We start from the raw sequence: 21,245 nt of genomic DNA, 5'->3' as shown, positions 1-21,245 counted from the left end.
CTTATGTATGTGTTTGTGTTAATTTTGGATTAACAAACTAAAATGGATTTTCTGTCTGACCTTCTGTCTGAACTGCAGAGTTGTAGTTTCAACTACTGGACACAAGGTGTGAGTGTAAGAGAGCCAGACACCATGACTGGGTGCTGGATAATTTATCAGGTCAGGAAAAAGTATTTATTTTGAGTATTTATATATATTATCGTGAGGCTATCTAGTCGGATGTATACAGTTCATACAATTGGTATATAGTGAGTTATAGAAAAGTCTGACCATACAAGGTACTGTACGCCTATATCAAATTAAGATGATGTTAAATTGAAATCACTTCCACAAGTTGCTAAGTGGGATTATTTCCATTTATAGTATATAACAAAGTATTTTTCAATTACTGTGTGAAGGTCAGTCATTACTGGAAGGTCAGTCATGAGTCTAGTGTTAAGATAACTCCACCACCCAATGACCAAACTGTGGAGAGATACTGACAGTGAATGATTGGCCTTTGCAGTAATGTTCAAATTCCTTTCTGGCTTTGCAAAAAATTATCCCTTTGAGTCTGCATATACACAGAATATACCAAATATTAGGAACACCTTCCTGACATTAGGAACACCTTCTTGCTTAAAAATATATTTTTAATCGGTCTCCTCCCTTTCATCTACACTGATTGAAGTGGATTTAACAATAAGGAATCATAGCATTCACCTGGATTCACCTGGTCAGTCTATTTCATGGAAAGAGCATATGTTTTTAAGGCAATTTAAATTAAGCAAAAGACGTTTGGTCTCTTAGGCCTTATTGTTGGTAATAGGTACACACAGATGATGTCATTAGTATATCACCTGTGTTCGGTGTGTTTATCTTTATTTTACAAGTTAAGTTGAGAATGTATGTTTGTAAATGTATTATATAGACCTTATAGACATCATTGACTTTAAGTTCATATACAATGCCTTCAGAAAGTATTCAGACCCCTTGACTTTTTCCACATTTTGTTACGTTACAGCCTTATTCTAAAATAGATTAATCTACACACAATACCCCATAATGAGAAAGCAAAAACAGTTTTTTCAAAATCTGACTCAAGTGACGCACCCCTCCTAGGGACGGCATGGAAGAGCACTAGTAAGCCAGTGACTCAGCCCCCGTAATAGGGTCAGAAGCAAAAAATCCCAGTGGAGAGGGGAGCCGACTAGACAGAGACAGCAATACCGGTTCGTCGCTCCAGGGCATTGCCATTCACCTTCACACCCCTGCGCCAGTCTACACTCAATCATAGGACCTACTGAAGAGATGAGTCTTCATTAAAGACTTAAAGGTCGACACCGAGTCTGCATCTCTCACATGGGTAGGCAGACCATTCCACAAAAATGTAACTCTATAGGAGAAAGCCCTGCCTCCAGCTGTTTGCTTAGAAACTAGGGACAATACGGAGGCCTGAGTCTTGTGACTGTAGCGTATGTGTAGGTATGTACAGCGGTACCAAATTGGAGAGATAGGTAGGAGCAAGCCCATGTAATGCTTTGTAGATTCGCAGTAAAACCTTGAAATCAGCCCTAGCCTTAACAGGAAGCCAGTGTAGAGAGGCTAGTACTGGAGTAATATGATCAAATGTTTTTGGTTCTTGTCAAGATTGTAGCAGCCATGTTTAGCACTAACTAAAGTTTATTTAGTCCTTTATCCGGGTAGCCGGAGAGTAGAGCATTGCAGTAGTCTATTCTAGAAGTGACAAATGCACGGATTGGATTTTCTGCATGATTTTTGGACAAAACATTTATGATTTTTGCAATGTTACGAAGATGGAATAAGGCTGTCCTTGAAATATTCTTGATATGTTCGTCAAAAGAGAGCAGGGTCCAGAGTCCAGGTCCTTCACAGTTTTATTTGAGATGACTGTACAACCATCAAGATGAATTGTCAGATCCAACAGCAGATCTCTTTCTTTCTTGGGACCTAGAACTAGCATATCTGTTTTGATTAATTTTATTTTATTTTATTGCCAACATCCACTTCCTTATCTCTGAAACACAGGCTTCCATAATAGGCAGTTTTGGGGCTTCATCATGTTTAAACAAAATGTACACGTGTGTGTCGTCCAGCACTAAGGTCTAGGAGCTCGAGGACAGAATTTGGTCAAGTGCAGTCTAGGTGCTACGGTGGGGTATACAACCAGAGTGAAGCATTTCAAATACATTTTTCTTCAGGAAGCCAGTAAGATGCTGCACAACAGCTTTTTCTATTTTGTTTTTTGAGGAATGGGAGATTCGATACAGGCCAATAGTTTTTTACTTTTTCCGGTACAAGGTTGGGCTTTTTCAAGAGAGGCTTTATTACTGCCACTTTAGTGGAGTTTGGTACATATCCGGTGGAAAGGGAGCCATCTATTATGTTCAACATAGGAGGGCCAAACACAGGAAGTAGCTCTTTCAGCAGTTTAGTTGGAATAGGAGCTTGAATATGCAGCTTGAAGGTTTAGAGGCCATTACTATTTTCATTCTTCGAAAAAGTTCATGAATTCATCACTGCTAAAGTGAAAGCCATCCGCTCTTGGGGAATGCTGCTGTTTAGTTAGCTTTGCAACAGTATCAAAAATAGATTTTGGTTTATTCATTCTCCTCAATTGGATTATAAAAATAGGATGATCACGCAGCAGTGAGGGCTCTTCGATATTGTACGGTACTGTCTTTCCAAGCTTGTCGCAAGACTTCCAGTTTGGTGTAGCACAATTTCTATAGAAGCTTGCTTGCTTCAGGGCTTTGAGATCATCTCAAGCTCTGTCAGGTGAGATGGGGAACGCTCAGGACCTCAGACTGGGGTGAATGTTCACCATCCTACAGGACAACGACCCTAAACACACAGCCAAGACAACGCAGGAGTGGCTTCGGTACAAATCTCTGAATGTCCTTGAGTGGCCCAGCCAAAGCCCGGAGTTGAACACGATCGAACATCTCTGGAGAGACCTGAAAATAGCTGCGCAGCGACGCTCCCCATCCAACTTGACAGAGCTTGAGAGGATCTGCAGAGAAGAATAGGGGAAACTCCCCAAATACAGGTGTGCCAAGCTTGTAGCATCATACCCAAGAAGTCTTGAGGCTGTAATCGCTGCCAAAGGTACTTCAACAAAGAATATCTAGTTTTTTTTAATACATTTGCAAAAACTTCTAAAAACCTGTTTTCACTTTGCCATTATGGGTATTTTAGAATAAGGCTGTAATGTAACAAAATGTGGGAAAAAGGAAGGGGTCTGAATACTTTTTGAATGTACTGTACATGTAGTTTATTCATACTGACATATAAAATCAGTACTTTCAAATAAGCAATTTCCAAGATTTTACTGAGTTGCAGTTCCTATAAGGAAATCAGTCAATTGAAATGAATTAATTTGACACGAATCTATGGATTTCACATAACAGGGCAGGGGCGAAGACATGGGTGGGCCTGGGAGGGCATAGGCCCATCCACTTGGGAGACTGGCCCACACACTGGGAAGCAAGACCTAGCCATGCAGAATGAGTTCTTCCCCACAAAAGGGCTTTATTACGGTCAGAACTACTCCTCAGTTTCATCAGCTGTCCACATGACTGGTCTCAGATGATCTTGCAGGGGAAGAAGCTGGATGTGGAGGTCTTGAGCTGATGTGGTTACACGTGGTCTGCTGATGTGAGGCCGGTTGGAGGTGGATTATGGTAGAGAAATTGTCACGCCCTGACCTTAGAGAGCCTTTTTATGTCTCTATTTGGGTTGGTCAGGGTGTGATTTGGGGTGGGCATTCTATGTTTTGTTTTTCTATGATTTTGTATTTCTATGTTTTGGCTGGGTATGGTTCTCAATCAGGGACAGCTGTCTATCGTTGTCTCTGATTGGGAACCATACTTAGGTAGCCCTTTCCCTCCTTTCTTTGTGGGAAGTTAACTTTGTTTGTGGCACTTAGCCCTTAAGCTTCATGGTTGTTTTTGTATTGTTTATTGTTTTTGTCGGCGTAATCCTAATAAAAAGGAATATGTACGCTCACCACGCTGCACTTTGGTATACTTCATTCAACAGCCGTGACAGAAATGGACATTCAATTCTCTGGCAACAGCTCTGGTGGACCTTCCTGCATTCAGCATGGCAATTGCATGTACCCTCAAAACTTCTGTGGCATTGTGCTGTGTGACAAAAAGGCACATTTTAGAGTGGCCTTTTATTGCCCCCAGAACAAAGTGCACCTGTGTAATGATCATGCTGTTTAATCAGTTTCTTGATATGCCACACCTGTCAGGTGAATGGATTACAAACACTTTACATGTTGCGTTTATATTGTTGTTCAGTATAACAGAAGCAGTAATATGCATAGTAATAATGGACTGTATTTACAAATATGAAGTGGGTAATGGCACTCAGTAGAATTAAGCAATAAGGCCCGATGGGTTGTAGTATATGGCCAATATACCATGGCTAAGGGCTGTTCTTAAGCACAACGCTACTCGGAGTGCCTGGAAACAGCCCTTAGTCATGGTATATTGGCAAGACACCACAAACACCCCAGGTGCCTTATTGCTATTATGAACTGGTTACCAATGTAATTAGAGCAAGACAAATACATGTTTTGTCATTCCCATGGTATACGGTCTAATATACCACGGCCTTCAGCCAATCAACATTCAGGGCTCGACCCACCCAGTTTATAATGAATTGTGTATATATAGTAGAACAGCAGTGTTGATGATTAGTTGATTATTTGAATCAGCTGTGTAGTGTTAGGGCAAAAACCAAAACGTGCAACCCTTGGGTTCCCCAGGACCGGGTCTGGAAAACAATGCCCCCCCAAGCCTAACTAACTTTAGCCACCTAGCTAACGTTAGCATTAGCCACTTAGCTAACATTAGCCACAACAAATTGGAATTGTTAACATACAGTTTAGTACATTTTTAAAATTCGTAACATATTGTACGAATTTGAATTCGTAACATATCATATAAATTGTAAATCGTTACATATCAAACAAAATGGATGATGGACATTCACAAATTAATACATACCATACATACCATACCATAGGAAATGTAACATGTCATATTAATTGGAGTGTCCCGGATGAACATTTACTATGTTATGTCTAACCCTGAATCCAGGTTACAACATGGGTGTGTGTGTGTGTGTGTGCACATAACCTACAGTATATACTACTGCAATCCACTGTTGAAATAGTTGACAAGGCTCCTTTTTGTATGCCAATAGCAAACATCTTTCATCTCATAAATCACCCATGACATAGTACACATAGATTTGTTTCTTTGTTAGGAGTGCAAGAGCGATTGAAACCGGTTTTCTGATGTACAGGGACAGTTGAGGGCACTAGGACTAGAGCAATTTCAGGAATCATTTATTTACCTTGCTGGCGCGTACGCGCCCAGCCGAGTTGTGCGCGTTCGCAGCGTTGGGTGCAGAACATACGAGGCTACGGGTTCTATCTCGCTGTCTCTTCTGTAGGACATGTTCACTGACGAATCCCATATTTGTTTTATTCTCACTGAAGCAGTGCGAACTGGGCTTCGTAGTGGGATGCTGAAAAATACAAGTCATTGCTGTCGAAAACCTCAACAGTAGTAAAGTGCGCGGCACACTGCGGCTAAGAGGATATAGAGAAGAGACCCTTGGTGTGGTGGTTTGTCCTGCGGTTACAGGTATGTTTAAAAGACCATCTCCAAGTGTTACCATCGTCGTCATTCTTGTGCTTTGTATTGAACTCGGTTTTAGGTGAGCGAGAAAGATAGGATGTGAATGAATGTTGTGGCTTTTGAAGGTTATGACATATGTCTGTTGTGTATGGAATGACAACATGTTGACTACATAGAGATCCTGTTAACTTACTAGAGGAGCTGTGTCATAAACCCTCAATTCCATTTATGGGAGAAAATAGCAGCCATCTTGGTCAGGGAGAAATCTAAAACCAGTCTGATTGGAATTAATGGCATAGAGGAGTAGATGATACATTCCCAGCTTTTCCTTAAGAAGGAAAATAAAAGTAAGATGTGGTGTATCAGAAATTGTGTAGCAGATTTATAGTCAACCTAGAATATTGTCATATAATTATAAATACAGGGTCTTTCCATGTCATTTCAGCAAGCCATGACACCCACCATCTCACATTGTTCTGAAATTGTTTCTGTAATTTATTAAGATAATTGATTGCACCTAAATTTGCCATTTTAATTTAAAGGATTCATATATTATATGGTAAAAATAGTGGACCAAACTTTTTTTTAAACAATAACCACATTTCCATCCACAGTTTCTATGCGAGTAAAGTCATACCGTATTAACCCCCCCCCCCCCAGCTGTAATCAATTTGATAAATGCAGACAGATAATTTGTTTGTTCAACATGGTGGAATCTCTTTGTGTTGAGAAAATTAATAATGTGAGCAAACTGGAATATGCTTAACACCCTGGCAGTCCTACAATCTAAGCTAGATGCCCTCAATCTCACACAAATGATCATGGAACCTACCAGGTACAACCCTAAATCTGTAAACACGGGCACCCTCATAGATATCATCCTGACCAACCTGCCTTCTAAATACACCTCTGCTGTCTTCAACTAGGATCTCAGCGATCACTGCCTCATTGCCTTCGTCCGTAATGTGTCCGGGGTCAAACGACCACCCCTCATCACTGTTAAACGCTCCATAAAACACTAAAGCGAACAGGCCTTTCTAATCGACCTGGCCCGGGTATTCTTGAAGGATATTGACCTAATTCAGTCAGTAGAAGATGCCTGGTTATTCTTTAAAAGTACTTTCCTCACCATCTTAAATAAGCATGCCCATTCAATTTTGACCTGATTGCCCTTGACCAGCACAAAAACATCCAGTGGCATACCGCATTAGCAACAAATAGCCCCCACGATATGCAACTTTTTAGGGACGTTAGGAACCAATATACACAGGCAGTTAGGAAAGCATAGGCTAGCTTTTTCAAACAGAAATTTGCATCCTGTAGCATAAACTCCAAAAAGTCCTGGGACACTGTAAAGTCCATGGAGAATAAGAGCACCTCCTCCCAGCTGCCCACTACACTGAGGCTAGGAAACATTCACCACTGATAAAACTACGATAATAGAGAATTTCAATAAGTATTTTTCTACGGCTGGCCATGCTTTCCACCTGGCTACCACTGCCCCAGTCAACAGCTCTTCATCCCCCGCAGCAACTTGCTCAAGCCCCCCATTTCTCTTTCACCCAAATCCAGATAGCTGATGTTCTGAAAGAGCTGCAAAATCTGGACCCCTACATATCAGCTGGGCTAGACAATCGGAACCCTCTCTTTCTAAAATTATCTGCCCCAATCGTTGCAACCCCTATTACTAGCCTGTTAAACCTCTATTTGATAATGTTTGAGATCCCTAAAGAATGGAATGTTGCAGCGGTCATCCCCCTCTTCAAAGGGGGAGACACCCTAGACCCAAACTGTTACAGACCTATATCTATCCTACCCTGCCTTTCTAAAGTCTTCGAAAGCCAAGTGAACAAACAGATCACCGATCATTTGAAATCCCACCGTACCTTCTCCGCTATGCAATCTGGTTTCCGAGCTGGTCATGGGTGCACCTCAGCCACGCTCAAGGTCCTAAATGATATCATAACCACCATCGATAAAAGACAATACTGTGCAGCCGTATGAATCGACCTGGCCAAGGCTTTCGACTCTGTCACTCGCCACATTCTTATCGGCAGACTTGACAGCCTTGGTTTCTCAAATGACTGCCTCGCCTGGTTCACCAACTACTTCTCAGACAGAGATCAGTGTGTCAAATCGGAGGGCCTGTTGTACGGACCGCTGGCAGTCTCTATGGGGGTGTCGCAATGATGTTGCTCTTGCTGCTGGTGATTATTTGATCCACCCTCTACGTAGACGACACCATTCTGTATACTTCTGGCCCTTCTTTGGACATTGTGTTAACAAACCTCCAGACGAGCTTCAATGCCATACAACTCTCATTCCGTGTCCTCCAACTGCTCTTAAATGCAAGTAAAACTAAATGCATGCTCTTCAACCGATCGCTGCCCGCACCTGCCCGTCCGTCTAGCCTGTTGTAACTAGGGGGCACTATTTTCATTTTTGGAAAAATAACGTTCCCAAAGTAAACCGGCTATTTTGTCAGGATAAGATGCTAAAATATGCATATAATTGACAGCTTAGGATAGAAAACACTCTAAAGTTTCAAAAACTGTAAAAATATTGTCTGAGTATAACAGAACTGATATTGCAGGCGAAAGCCTGAGAAAAATCCAATCAGGAAGTGACTCATGTTTTGAAAGCTCTGCGTTCCGATGCGTCCCTATTGATCAGTGAATGGGCTATCAACCAGATTCATTTTTCTAAGTATTCCCCAAGGTGTCTACAGCATTTTGATGTAGTTTCACGCCTTTATGATGAAGAATGAGCGACTACATTGCGTAAGTATCCAGCTGAGGGCTCTCAGAGTAATTCTTGCGTAATAGACGGAGGTAGCTATTTTTCCTCCCGGGCTTACTGAAAATACAGCTGTCCCGGTGGATATATTATCGAATAGATATTTGAAAAACACCTTGAGGATTGATTATAAACAACGTTTGCCATGTTTCTGTCGATATTATGGAGGTAATTTGGAATATTTTTCGGCATTGTCGTGACCGCAATTTCCGGTTGAATTCTCAGCCAAACGTGAAGAAGTAACGGAGTTATTTTGGCTACAAAAATAATATTTTTGGGAAAAAGGAACATTTGCTATCTAACTGGGAGTCTCGTGAGTGAAAACATCTGAAGCTCATCAAAGGTAAACAATTTAATTTGATTGCTTTTCTGATTTTCGTGACCAGGTTGCCTGCTGCTAGCAAGGCATAATGCTATGCTAGGCTATCGATAAACTTACACATGCTTGTCTTGCTTTGGCTGTAAAGCATAATTTCAAAATCTGAGATGACAGGGTGATTAACAAAAGGCTAAGCTGTGTTTCACTATATTTCATGAATATGAATATTTTCTAGAAAATATTTTTTGTCCATTTTTTGTCTGTTGCGTTATGCTAATTACTGTAGTTGATGACAACACTCCCGGATCCGGGATGGGTAGTTACAAGAAGTTTTAATTAACATCACTACTCTGGACGGTTCTGACTTAGAATATGTGGACAACTACAAGTACCTAGGTGTCTGGTTAGATTGTAAACTCTCCTTCCAGACTAATTAACCATCTCCATTCCAAAATTAAATCTAGAATTGTGTTCCTATTTCACAACAAAGCCTCCTTCACTCATGCTGCCAAACATACCCTCGTAAAACGGACTATCCTACCGATCCTTGACTTCGGCGATGTTATTTACAAAATAACCTCCAACACTCTACTCAGCAAATTGTATGCAGTCTACCACAGTGCCATCCGTTTTGTCACCAATGCCCCTTATACTACCCGCTGCTCTGACAGCTGATGCTTAAAGTTAGTGAGGGAGATATGTCTCCAGCTTCAGTGATTCTTGCAATTCGTTCCAGTCATTGGCAGCAGAGAACTGGAAGGAAAGGCGGCCAAAGGAAGAGTTGCCTTTGGGGGTGACCAGTGAAATATACCTGCTGGAGCACGTGCTACGAGTAGGTGCTGCTATGGTGACCAGTGAGCTGAGATAAGGCAGAGCTTTACCTAGCAAAGACTTGTAGATGACCTGGAACAAGTGGTTTTGGCGACGAATATGAAGCGAGGGCCAGCCAACGAGAGCATACAGGTCGCAGCGGGTAGTATATGGGTAGTGGGTAGTATATGCACCTGTACATAGCCCATCTGTAAATAGCCCACCCAACTACCTAATTTCTTTATTTATTTTTAATTGTTGCTCCTTTGTAACCCAGTATCTCTATTTGCACATTCATCTTCTGCTCATCTATCACTCCAGTGTTTAATTGCTAAATTGTAATTATTTCGACACTATGGCCTATTTATTGCCTTACCTCCCTAATTTTACTTCATTTGCACACTGTATATAGACACTATATTGTCTTATTGACTGTACGTTTGTTTATTCCATGTGTAACTCTGTTGTTTGTGTCGCACTGCTTTGCTTTATCTTGGCCAGGTCGCAGTTGTAAATGAGAACTTGTTCTCAACTGGCCTATCTGGTTAATTAAAGGTGAAAAAAATTGTATAATTGGAAACTCCTTTATGTGCAGATATTGATATACAGTGCAAAGTATATAGACCCCTTGACGTTTTCCACATTTTTTTACGTTACAACCTTATTCTAAAATGGATTCAATAAAGCATTACCCCATAATGTCAAATCAAAAACAAGTTTATAGAAATGTTTGCAAATGTATATAAAAAAAACATACCTTATTTACATAAGTATTCAGACACTTTGCTATGAGACTTGAAATTGAACTCCGGTGCATCCTGTTTCAATTGATCATCCTTGAGATGTTTCTACAACTTGGAGTCCACCTGTGGTAAATTAAATTGATTGGACATGATTTGAAAAGGCATATCTGTCTATATAAGGTTCCACAGTTGACAGTGCATGTCAGAGCATAAAAACAAACCGTGAGGTCCAAGGAATTCTCCTTAGAACTCCAAGACAGGATTGTGTCGAGGCTCAGATCTGGGGAAGGGTAATAAAATCATTCTTAAATGGAAGAAGTTTGGAACCACCAAGACTCATCCTAGAGCTGGCCGCCCGGCCACACTGAGCAATCGGGAGAGAAGGGTCAGTGAGGTGACCAAGAACCAGATGGTCACTTTGACAGAGCTCAAGAGTGCTTCTATGGAGATGGGAGAACTTTCCAGAAGGACAACAATCTCTGAGGCACTTCACCAATCAGGCCTTTATGGTAGAGTGGCCAGATGGAAGGCACTCCTCAGTAAAAGGTACATGACAGCCCGCAAAGTTTGCCAAAAGATACCTGAAGGACTCTGAGAATGAGAAACAAGATTCTCTGGTCTGATTGAACACTTTGGCTTGAATGCCAAGCATCACGTCTGGAGGAAACCTGGCACCATCCCTACGGTGAAGCATGGTGGCAGCATCATGCTGTGGGGATGTTTTTCAGTGGCAGGGACTGGGAGACTAGTCAGGATCAAGGAAAAGATGAACGGAGCAAAGTACAGAGATCCTTGATGAAAACCTGCTCCAGAGTGCTCAGGACCTCAGACTGGGGTGAAGGTTCACCTTCCAACAGGACAACGACCCTAAGCACACAGTCAAGACAACGCAGGAGTGGCTTCGGGACAAGTCTCAATGTCCAGAGCCCGGACTTGAACCCAATCGAATATCTCTGGAAAGACCTGAAAATAGCTGTGCAGCGACGCTCCCCATCCAACCTGACAGCACTTGAGAGGATCTGCAGAGAAGAATGGGAGAAATCCCCAAATACAGGTGTTCGTCATATCCGAGAGGACTCGAGGCTGTAATAGCTGCCGAAGGTGCTTCAGCAAAGTACTGAGTAAAGGATCTGAATACTTATGTAAATTTAATATTTCAGTTTTTTCTAAACCTGTTTTTGCATGTCCAGTCAATATAATGTCCAGTCAATATAATTGACCACAGGTGGACTCCAAGTTGTTAGAAACAGGATGCACCTGAGCTCAATTTCGAGTCTCATAGCAATGGGTCTGAATACCTATGTACAATAAGGTATTAATAAAAATGTGCAAACATTTCTAAAACCCTGTTTTCGCTTTGTCATTATGAGGTATTGTGTGTAGGCTGAGTAAAACAATTTAATACATTTTGAATAAGGCTGTAACGTAACAAAATGTGGAAAAGGGGATGGAGTCTGAGTACTTTCCAAATCCAATGTAATAACTAGTGATGCACCCATATGACATTTTTTGTCTGATACCGATCTCCAATATTTTCCTTGCCGAAAAAAACTACTTTATAAGTGGCCTTTTTAAGCATTATAGTATAGTTAAAACACACACATGGACTTAGCGGTCAAAGGCACTGCATCTCAGTGCAAGGGGCGTCACTACAGTTCCTGGTTCGAATCCAGGCTGTATCACATCCGGACATGATTGTGAGTCCCATAGGGCGGCGCACAATTGTAAATAAGAATTTGTTCTTAACTGACTTGCCTCATTAAATAAAGGTTACACTCACACGCCACACTGACCAAAAGGTTATTTTTTTGGAATTTACGTATGTTCCCATTACCAGTAAAACATAATCAAAAAATGTATTTCACTTACTTGCTGTGCTGTTTCGTTGTTAATTTGTTCAATCACTTCATTCTCAACCAGAATTTCTATGGAACGCCGTTTGGATCTTTGAGGGTCCGAAACGATACACGCCAAATAACGCTTTTTGACGTATCAAATAACGCTATTTGACCAATCAGGACCTGAATATGACTGCACTTCACATAATAATTTAACGAGGTCATTACATTTTTACGTAGTTATTACATTTACACTTGTATTTCATATGTCACAACGGTTCATCGATACATATGCGATTGTAACAGTATAACTTTAGACCGTCCCCTCGCCCATACCCGGGCGCGAACCAGGGACCCTCTGCACACAACAGTCACCCACGAAGCATCGTTACCCATCGCTCCACAAAAGCCGCGGCCCTTGCAGAGCAAGGGGAACCACTACTTCAAGGTCTCAGAGCAAGTGGCGTCACCGATTGAAACGCTATTTAGCGCACACTATTCCACCGCTAACTAAGCTAGCCGTTTCACATCCGTTACACTATGATGCCGGTAAAGTTATCTTGCACACCTACAGTGCTGGTCATTAAAAAAAAGCTAGCTAGCTCATGGAAGCAAACAATGTTCTTCCCCAAAAACATAGCAAAACGACAGTCTGTTTCAGTAGCTATTGTTAGCTAACTATATAGCTAGGTGTCAACATCTAAAATATCCCTAATTTACAAGACGGTTCTTATTTGATTATTGGTTGTTGGTCCCATCTATATGAAGCTAGCCACAATAAGGGTTAGCCTTCAAAATACAAGTATGGGATAATTCTACTCTTTGTATTAATTTGCATCACTGTCAATTACCTACTTTTATTTTGAAGCCAAACTGCAAATTAAATTATTGTGCCTAATCCTAATCCTTACATTATTGTGCCTAATCCACAACACGGTCCGGTCGCGCCTCACTAGCCAGATGAAGCCAGCTGGCTGCTAGGGCAATTTCAGTAGGCGAACAACAAGTGGCAACCTAGCTAATACTTACTCACAAGGATTCCTAAATCATTGCTAAGAATAATGAAAATGACTGCAGTTTCTACTGGTCATTGTTTTCCGGCTGGTTATATTGGTGCTAGCTAGGTACCAAGCTAAAGCTAGCTACCCCAGAAGTTGCGGTCGAACATATGATGCTTTATTACCAATGCGGTATTGCAAACACATCGTTTGTGGCAGGTGTTTGCTTGTTTGTAGACTTTTTTTGTACAGCTTTGACAGTGCTACTGTATCTTTTTTGACACGCAAAGACGGTATGTATTCTATCTATGTCATGTACAGTGGGGCAAAAAAGTATTTAGTCAGCCACCAATTGTGCAAGTTCTCCCACTTAAAATGATGAGGCCTGTAATTTTCATCATAGGTACACTTCAACTATGACAGACAGAATGAGGGAAAAAAAATCCAGAAAATCACATTGTAGGATTTTTAATGAATTTATTGGCAAATTATGGTGGAAAATAAGTATTTGGTCACCTACAAACAAGCAAGATTTCTGGCTCTCACAGACCTGTAACTTCTTCTTTAAGAGTCGCCTCTGTCCTCCACTTGTTACCTGTATTAATGGCACCTGTTTGAACTTGTTATCAGTATAAAAGACACCTGTCCACAACCTCAAACAGTCACACTCCAAACTCCACTATGGCCAAGACCAAAGAGCTGTCAAAGGACACCAGAAACAAAATTGTAGACCTGCACCAGGCTGGGAAGACTGAATCTGCAATAGGTAAGCAGCTTGGTTTGAAGAAATCAACTGTCGGAGCAATTATTAGGAAATGGAAGACATACAAGACCACTAATAATCTCCCTCGATCTGGGGCTCCACGCAAGATCTCACCCCGTGGGGTCAAAATGATCACAAACACGGGGGGACCTAGTGAATGACCTGCAGAGAGCTGGAACCAAAGTAACAAAGCCTACCATCAGTAACACACTACGCCGCCAGGGACTCAAATCCTGCAGTGCCAGACGTGTCCCCCTGCTTAAGCCAGTACATGTCCAGGCCCGTCTGAAGTTTGCTAGAGAGTATTTGGATGATCCAGAAGAAGATTGGGAGAATGTCATATGGTCAGATGAAACCAAAATATAACTTTTTGGTAAAAACTCAACTCGTCGTGTTTGGAGGACAAAGAATGCGGAGTTGCATCCAAAGAACACCATACCTACTGTGAAGCATGGGGGTGGAAACATCATGCTTTGGGGCTGTTTTTCTGCAGAGGGACCAGGACACCTGATCCGTGTAAAGGAAAGAATGAATGGGGCCATGTATCGTGAGATTTTGAGTGAAAACCTCCTTCCATCAGCAAGGGCATTGAAGATGAAATGTGGCTGGGTCTTTCAGTATGACAATGATCCCAAACACACCGCCCGGGCAGCGAAGGATTGGCTTCGTAAGAAGCATTTCAAGGTCCTGGAGTGGCCTAGCCAGTCTCCAGATCTCAACCCCATAGAAAATCTTTGGAGGGAATTGAAAGGCTGTGTTGCCCAGCAACAGCCCCAAAACATCACTGCTCTAGAGGAGATCTGCATGGAGGAATGGGCCAAAATACCAGCAACAGTGTGTGAAAACCTTGTGAAGACTTACAGAAAATGTTTGACCTCTGTCATTGCCAACAAAGGGTATATAACAAAGTATTGAATCTTTTGTTATTGACCATATACTTTTTTTACACCATAAATTGCAAATAAATTCATTAAAAATCCTACAATGTGATTTTCTGGAATATTTTTTTCTCATTTTGTCTGTCATAGTTGAAGTGTACCTATGATGAAAATTACAGGCCTCATCTTTTTAAGTGGGAGAACTTGCACAATTGGTGGCTGACTAAATACTTTTTTGACCCACTGTATGTCGTGAAGCTAAAATTAGAGGAGAGACTTCTTGATGCAATTAAAGCCTTTTAAATCCGGGAAACAATTAAAGTATTGTTGGATATTATTAATCCTAATCAGACAGTTTTTGTTTACATGGACAATACATTGGAGAAAATAAGTCAAGTACTGGAAACAAAACACTATGAAAAATCGGGGAAACAAGGCCTGGTATTCGTAGCTGACTTTGAAAAGGCTTTTGATAAAGTACAACAGGAATTTATATATAAATGCCTGGAATAGTTACATTTTGGATAATCTCTTTTTCAATGTGTTAAAGTTATGTATAGTAAACCTAGATTTTAAAATAGTAAATAATGTCTACTTCTCAAAGTATTAAACTGTTGGAGTAAAATAAGGTTGTCCACTGTCTGCATATCTATTTATTATGGCCATCGAAATGTCAGCTATTAAAATCAGATCCAACAATTTATATCAAGGGCCTAGAAATCCAGGGCTTAATTAAAACAAAGGTGTGGTTGTATGCTGATGATTCATGCCTCATAGATCTACTTTTTCTACCCTCTCTAAATTACAACCAAATTATGCTGAATTTACTATATTACGTATTGGATCACTAAAATATATAACTTTTCCATTACCGTACAGTTGACCAATAAAATGGTCTGACGGTGATAAGGACATACTCGATATTCATATCTCAAAAGAAAGAAATCATCTCATTTCAATACATTTTCATAGAAAGTTAGCAAAAATAGATAAGATCTTGCTACCGTGGAAAGGAAATACCTGTCTATTTGTGTAAAAATCACCCCTTTAGTCATATCCCAGTTTACTTATTTGCTTATGGCCTTGCCTACACCTAGCGACTTGTTTTTTAAAATTATATGAACAAAATATGACATTTTATTTGGATTGGTAAACCTGACAAAATGAAATGAGCCCATTTTATATAATGAATATGAATTTGGAGGGCAGAAATGATTAAATATTAATGCATTAGACCTCTCACTAAAGGCTACAGTCATACAAAAGTTATACTTAAATACGAACTAGCAGATTAGTAAGAATGTCTCACCCCCTGTTCAAGAATGGTCCTTTTCCCTTTAATCAGATTACAACCTCTTACTTTTGGTTATTTGAAAATGAAATAATCTAAAAAAAATATCGCTATTTTTAGAACAAGCCATAGAACGTTGGTTGCAATTACTGTTTAATCCACCAGAAAAAAAAACTGAAAAATTATTACACCAAACTATTATGGTTAAACTCAAATATACAAATTTATAAAAAACAATCATTTTGAAAAAATAAAAAGGTAGAAACTTTGCTATTTATATCTAGGCAGAGTTGCAAAGAAAAATCCATATCTCAGACTGGCCAATAACAAGAAAATATTATGATGGGCAAGAGAACAGACACTGGACAGAGGAACTCTGCCTAGAAGGCCAGCATCCCAGAGTCGCATCTTCACTGTTGACATTTAGACTGGTGTTTTGCGGGTACTATTTAATGAAGCTGCCAGTTGAGGACTTGTGAGACGTCTGTTTCTCAAACTAGACACACTAATGTACTTGTCCTCTTGCTCAGTTGTGCACCGGGGCCTCCCACTCTTTCTATTCTGGTTAAAGCCAGTTTGCGCTGTTCTGTGAAGGGAGTAGTACACAGCATTGTATGAGATCTTCAGTTTCTTGGCAGTTTCTCGCATGGAATAGCCTTTATTTCTCTGAACAAGAATAGACTGACGAGTTTCAGAAGAAAGTCATGTTTCTGACCATTTTGAGCCTGTAATAGAATGTTGATGCTCCAGATACTCAACTAGTCTAAAGATGGGCAGTTTTATTGCTTCTTTAATCAGAACAACAGTCTTCAGCTGTACTAACATAATTGCAAAAGGTTTTTCTAATGATCAATTAGCCTTTTTAAAATGATAAACTTAGATTAGCTAACACAACGCGTCATTGGAACACAGGAGTAAATGGGCCTCTGTAATGCTGATAATGGGCCTCTGTACGCTTATGTAGATATTCCATAAGAAATCAGCCTTTTCCAGCTACAATAGGCATTTACAACATGAAGAATGTCTACACTGTATTTCTGATCAATTTGATGTTATTTTAATGGACAAAAAACGTGCTTTTCTTTCAAAAACAAGGACATTTCTAAGTGACCCTAAACTTTTGAACGGTAGTGTATGTCATCTAAGCTTAAAGAATTCTTCTCACGTACCTAACTGATTACATTTAAAATCGGCTTACAGTGAAAAGTGTATGTAAATGAATTCATTTCACTTTGTTATTCTCATTTATTGCATCTGCCTGTATTTCTGGACAGTGTATAGTCTATTAACTTTACTATGTCTAAGCCTCATTTTGTGTGTGTGGAATGGGACACATTTTTTTTATTTTAACCTTTATTTTACTAGGCAAGTCAGTTAAGAACAAATTCTTATTTTCAATGACTGCCTAGGAACAGGCAGAACGACAGATTTGTACCTTGTCAGCTCGGGGATTCGAACTGGCAACCTTTCGGTTACTAGTCCAACGCTCTAACCACTAGGCTACCCTGCCGCCCCATGATTTATACAGCTATGGAATTCATCATGAGATGAAACGAAATGAATCCCACTGTAGTAAATGTAAATCAGGTTATAGAATTGTATGATTCTCCCCCTGAAAAAATCATTAATCAGGTTTTTAATCCCATAAAAACAATCACCACTGCACTGTATAAAGTATTGTCGTTATGGTACAGTATTGTAAAATATTTTTTTATAACTAAACCAAGACAGACCACAGCCTGCCGTTTCCAATCGGAACAAATGAGTAAAATTGGGCAGTACAGGCAAGGAGGTGGGCAGAGCCAAGCATGAGCTTGTGAGATCCTATTGGCGCGATCTAGCAACGTCTGCATATTTCCGCTGGGGAACGCCTCATCTGTGAAATGTGCATGTGCAATAACTCAATTCGCTTTTGCACTCCATCCTAACAAAGCAATTAAAAATAAATCAATTTAGTTCCATCTTCTCCCACTGCCAGACAGTGGGCTTCCTCTCACTATCATATTTGGTAGTGAGTGGAAACGCCAAGCGAATGCGTCACATTTATACATCTGGTGAAATATCTGTCATATTGTTCAATCTCTTGTATTGTAGTGTACAGTTTTGTCATAGTTTCATTTTCTCTTCCTGCTACCTCATTAGTCGAGCAGAGCAGATGATTGACTCACAACCTGCAGGTTTCCATAGCAACCCAGGCCTTCTCCACTTTGACTAGCTTTATTAACTGCATGAGAGCGTTAAACTTTCCCCTCAACAGTCAGATGGAAACATTACACTGGGGAGCGCCTTTATCAAAACCCATGAAGATGTTGACGAATACAGTACTGCCTACACCTGTGTGTGTGTGTGTGTGTGTGTGTGTGTGTGTGTGTGTGTGTGTGTGTGTGTGTGTGTGTGTGTGTGTGTGTGTGTGTGTGTGTGTGTGTGTGGCTCAGTTGTCTGGGTGGGGGCTGCTCAGTGACCCCAGAGACACTCAATAACATAACAGTATGAGGTGAAACAATAGTAATTTCTCTCTTCCCAGTGGCTCCCTTAGCCTCTCACTTTAGATATAAAACACTACATACACATCATGACCAAAAGTATGTGGGCCCCTGCTTGTCGAACATCTCATTCCAAAATCATGGGCATTAATATGGAGTTGGTCCACCCCATTGCTGCTATAACAGCCTCTACTCTCCTGGGAAGGCTTTTCACTAGATGTTGGAACATTGCTGCGGGGACTTGCTCCCATTCAGCCACAAGAGCATTCGTGAGGCACTATGTTGGGCGATTAGGCCTGGCTCGCAGTCGTCGTTCCAATTCATCCCAAAGGTGTTCGATGGGGTTGAGGTCAGTGCTCTGTGCAGGCCAGTCAAGTTCTTCCACACCAATCTCAAAATACCGTTTTCTTTTTTTTCTCCCCAATGTCATGGTATCCAATTGGTAGTTAGTCTTGTCTTATCGCTGCAACTCCTGTACGGACTCGGGAGAGGCAAAGGCCAAGAGCCGTGCGTTCTCCGAAACACGACCCAACCAAGGCGCACTGCTTCTTGACACAATGCCCACTTAAGTTGAAAGCCAGCCGCACCAATGTGTCGGAGAAACACCGTACACCTGGTGACTGTGTCAGCGTGCACTGTGCCCCACCCGCCATAGTAGTCGCTAGTGTGCGATGGGACAAGGACATCGCTGTCTGCCAAACCCTCCCCTAATCCAGATGGTTCTGGGCCAATTATGCGCAGCCCCATGGGCCCCCCTTTCTCGGCCAACTGCGACAGCCTGGACTCGAACCCAGAATCTCTAGGGGCACAGATAGCCCTGCGATGCAGTGCCTTAGACCACTGCGCCACTCGGGAGGCCCTGAAATACAATTTCTATATGGACCTCGATTTGTGCACGGTGGTATTGTAAGGGGAAGGGTCATGGTGAAACAACAGAAAAGGGCCTTCCCCAAACTGTTGCCACAAAGTTGGAATCATAGAATCGTCTCGAATGTCATTGTATGCTGTAGCGTTAAGATTTCCCTTCACTGGAACAAAGGGGCCTAGTATGAACCATGAAAAACAGTCCAGATCATTATTCCTCCTCCAACACTTTACAGTTGGCACTACGCATTGGGGCAGGTAGCGTTCTCCTAGCAGCCGCCAACCCCAGATTCGTCCGTTGGACTGCCAGATGGTGAAGCGTGATTCATCACTCTAGAGAATGCCGTTCCACTGCTCCAGAGTCCAATGGTGTCAAGCTTTACACCACTATAAGCGTGTGTGTGGCTGCTCGGTTATGGAAACCCATTTCATGAAGCTCCAGACGAACAGTTATTGTGCCGATGTTGCTTCCAGAGGCAGTTTGGAACTCGGTATTGAGTGTTGCAACAGAGTACACGATTTCTATGCGCTTCAGCACTCGGCGATCCCGTTCTATGAGCTTGCGTGGCCTACCACTTCACGGCTGAGCTGTTGTTGCTCCTAGATGTTTCCACTTAATGGCAGAAATTTTACTGACTGACTTGTTGGAAAGGTGGCATCCTATGACGTTGCTATGTTGAAAGTAACTGAGCTCTTCAGTAAGGCCATTCTACTGCCAATGCATGGCTGTGTGCTCGATTTTTAATACATCTGTCGGTATTGGATGTGCCTGAAAGAGTCTATTTGAAGGAGTGTCCATACGTGTGTGTGTGTATATATATATATATATATATATATATATATATATATATATATATATATGTATATATATATGTGTGTCTTAAAGCTTTTGGCCTAATTGCATACAGCACTGTAGCAAATGCTTTAGCTTAACATGTGAGTGTGTCTAGTGTGACGCTTCAGAGGCTTATGGCATGAAATTCTTCTCTTAGAGATGATGTGTGGGCATCAATTCATCACACCAGCCCATGATTTCTAATACAGGTTTCATAAATGGCATGCAGAATTGCGTAGGCTGCCCTAGTTTTCCTAGAATCCCATGTAGGCCAGAGCTGTCAAAGCCAGATCAGAGCTGTTTTGTCTCCTTGCAGCAGAAATGGAGAACTTCCTTCAAGTGGTGAACAAGATATCTTATAGCTACCGCTACTGTACATTGCAGGATGATGGTTTTACTATGGCTAGTCTGTCATGACTGACAGATAAGTGGGGTGAAGATAATGTCCCAAATTATCCCTATATAGTGCACTACTTTTTTATTTTACCTGGGCCCATAGGGCTCTGGTCAAAATAAGTGCATTATGTAGGGAATAGGGTGCCATTTGGGACATACAAAATGTAAGGCATTGGCTAACATGTCAGGAAACATCTGTGTCCTCATTAAATCATATAGCTTTGCCATGTTATCGATATTTAATGGATAAATGAATGGATGTACCTTGTCATGTTGCCATACGGCAGTGCTGAGTGTATCTGCAACGCAGCAATGTGAAGCACAGGGTGCCCTTATCTGAGAACATTCTCCATTCTGAACAATCATCAAGGTCAGGCATGTTACATTTGATCATAGAATAAATGCAATGCAGTCGCCCACAGACTATACTGAATGGCAAAAATATTCTGTACATGCAAACTGTTGTATTACTTTGTTCATCATGGAGCCTATCCCTGGAGAGATTCAGGACAGCTTTGGGACTTCACATAAATTGTTGATTGTTTTTTTGTGTGTCATCATGCTGTCCTCTTTC

General features: G+C 41.2%; 1 protein-coding gene across 2 annotated transcripts in view; it reads left to right on the top strand.

Moving 5' to 3' along the window:
* The first annotated feature begins 5,398 nt into the window (after positions 1-5,398).
* LOC115141854 (rho GTPase-activating protein 32-like) overlaps positions 5,399-21,245 on the top strand; it is a 47,856-nt gene continuing 32,009 nt past the window's right edge. For both annotated transcript variants that reach the window (XM_029681138.2, XM_029681137.2), the window contains exon 1: positions 5,399-5,663. The gene's annotated coding sequence lies outside the window, so the exon portion shown is untranslated. The remainder of the gene's footprint in view (positions 5,664-21,245) is intronic.

Source organism: Oncorhynchus nerka, linkage group LG14, assembly GCF_034236695.1.
Source record: "Oncorhynchus nerka isolate Pitt River linkage group LG14, Oner_Uvic_2.0, whole genome shotgun sequence".
Lineage (NCBI taxonomy): Eukaryota > Metazoa > Chordata > Actinopteri > Salmoniformes > Salmonidae > Oncorhynchus > Oncorhynchus nerka.
The sequence above is the reverse complement of the archived record's forward strand: the minus strand, read 5'-3'. Positions and strand labels throughout refer to the sequence as shown.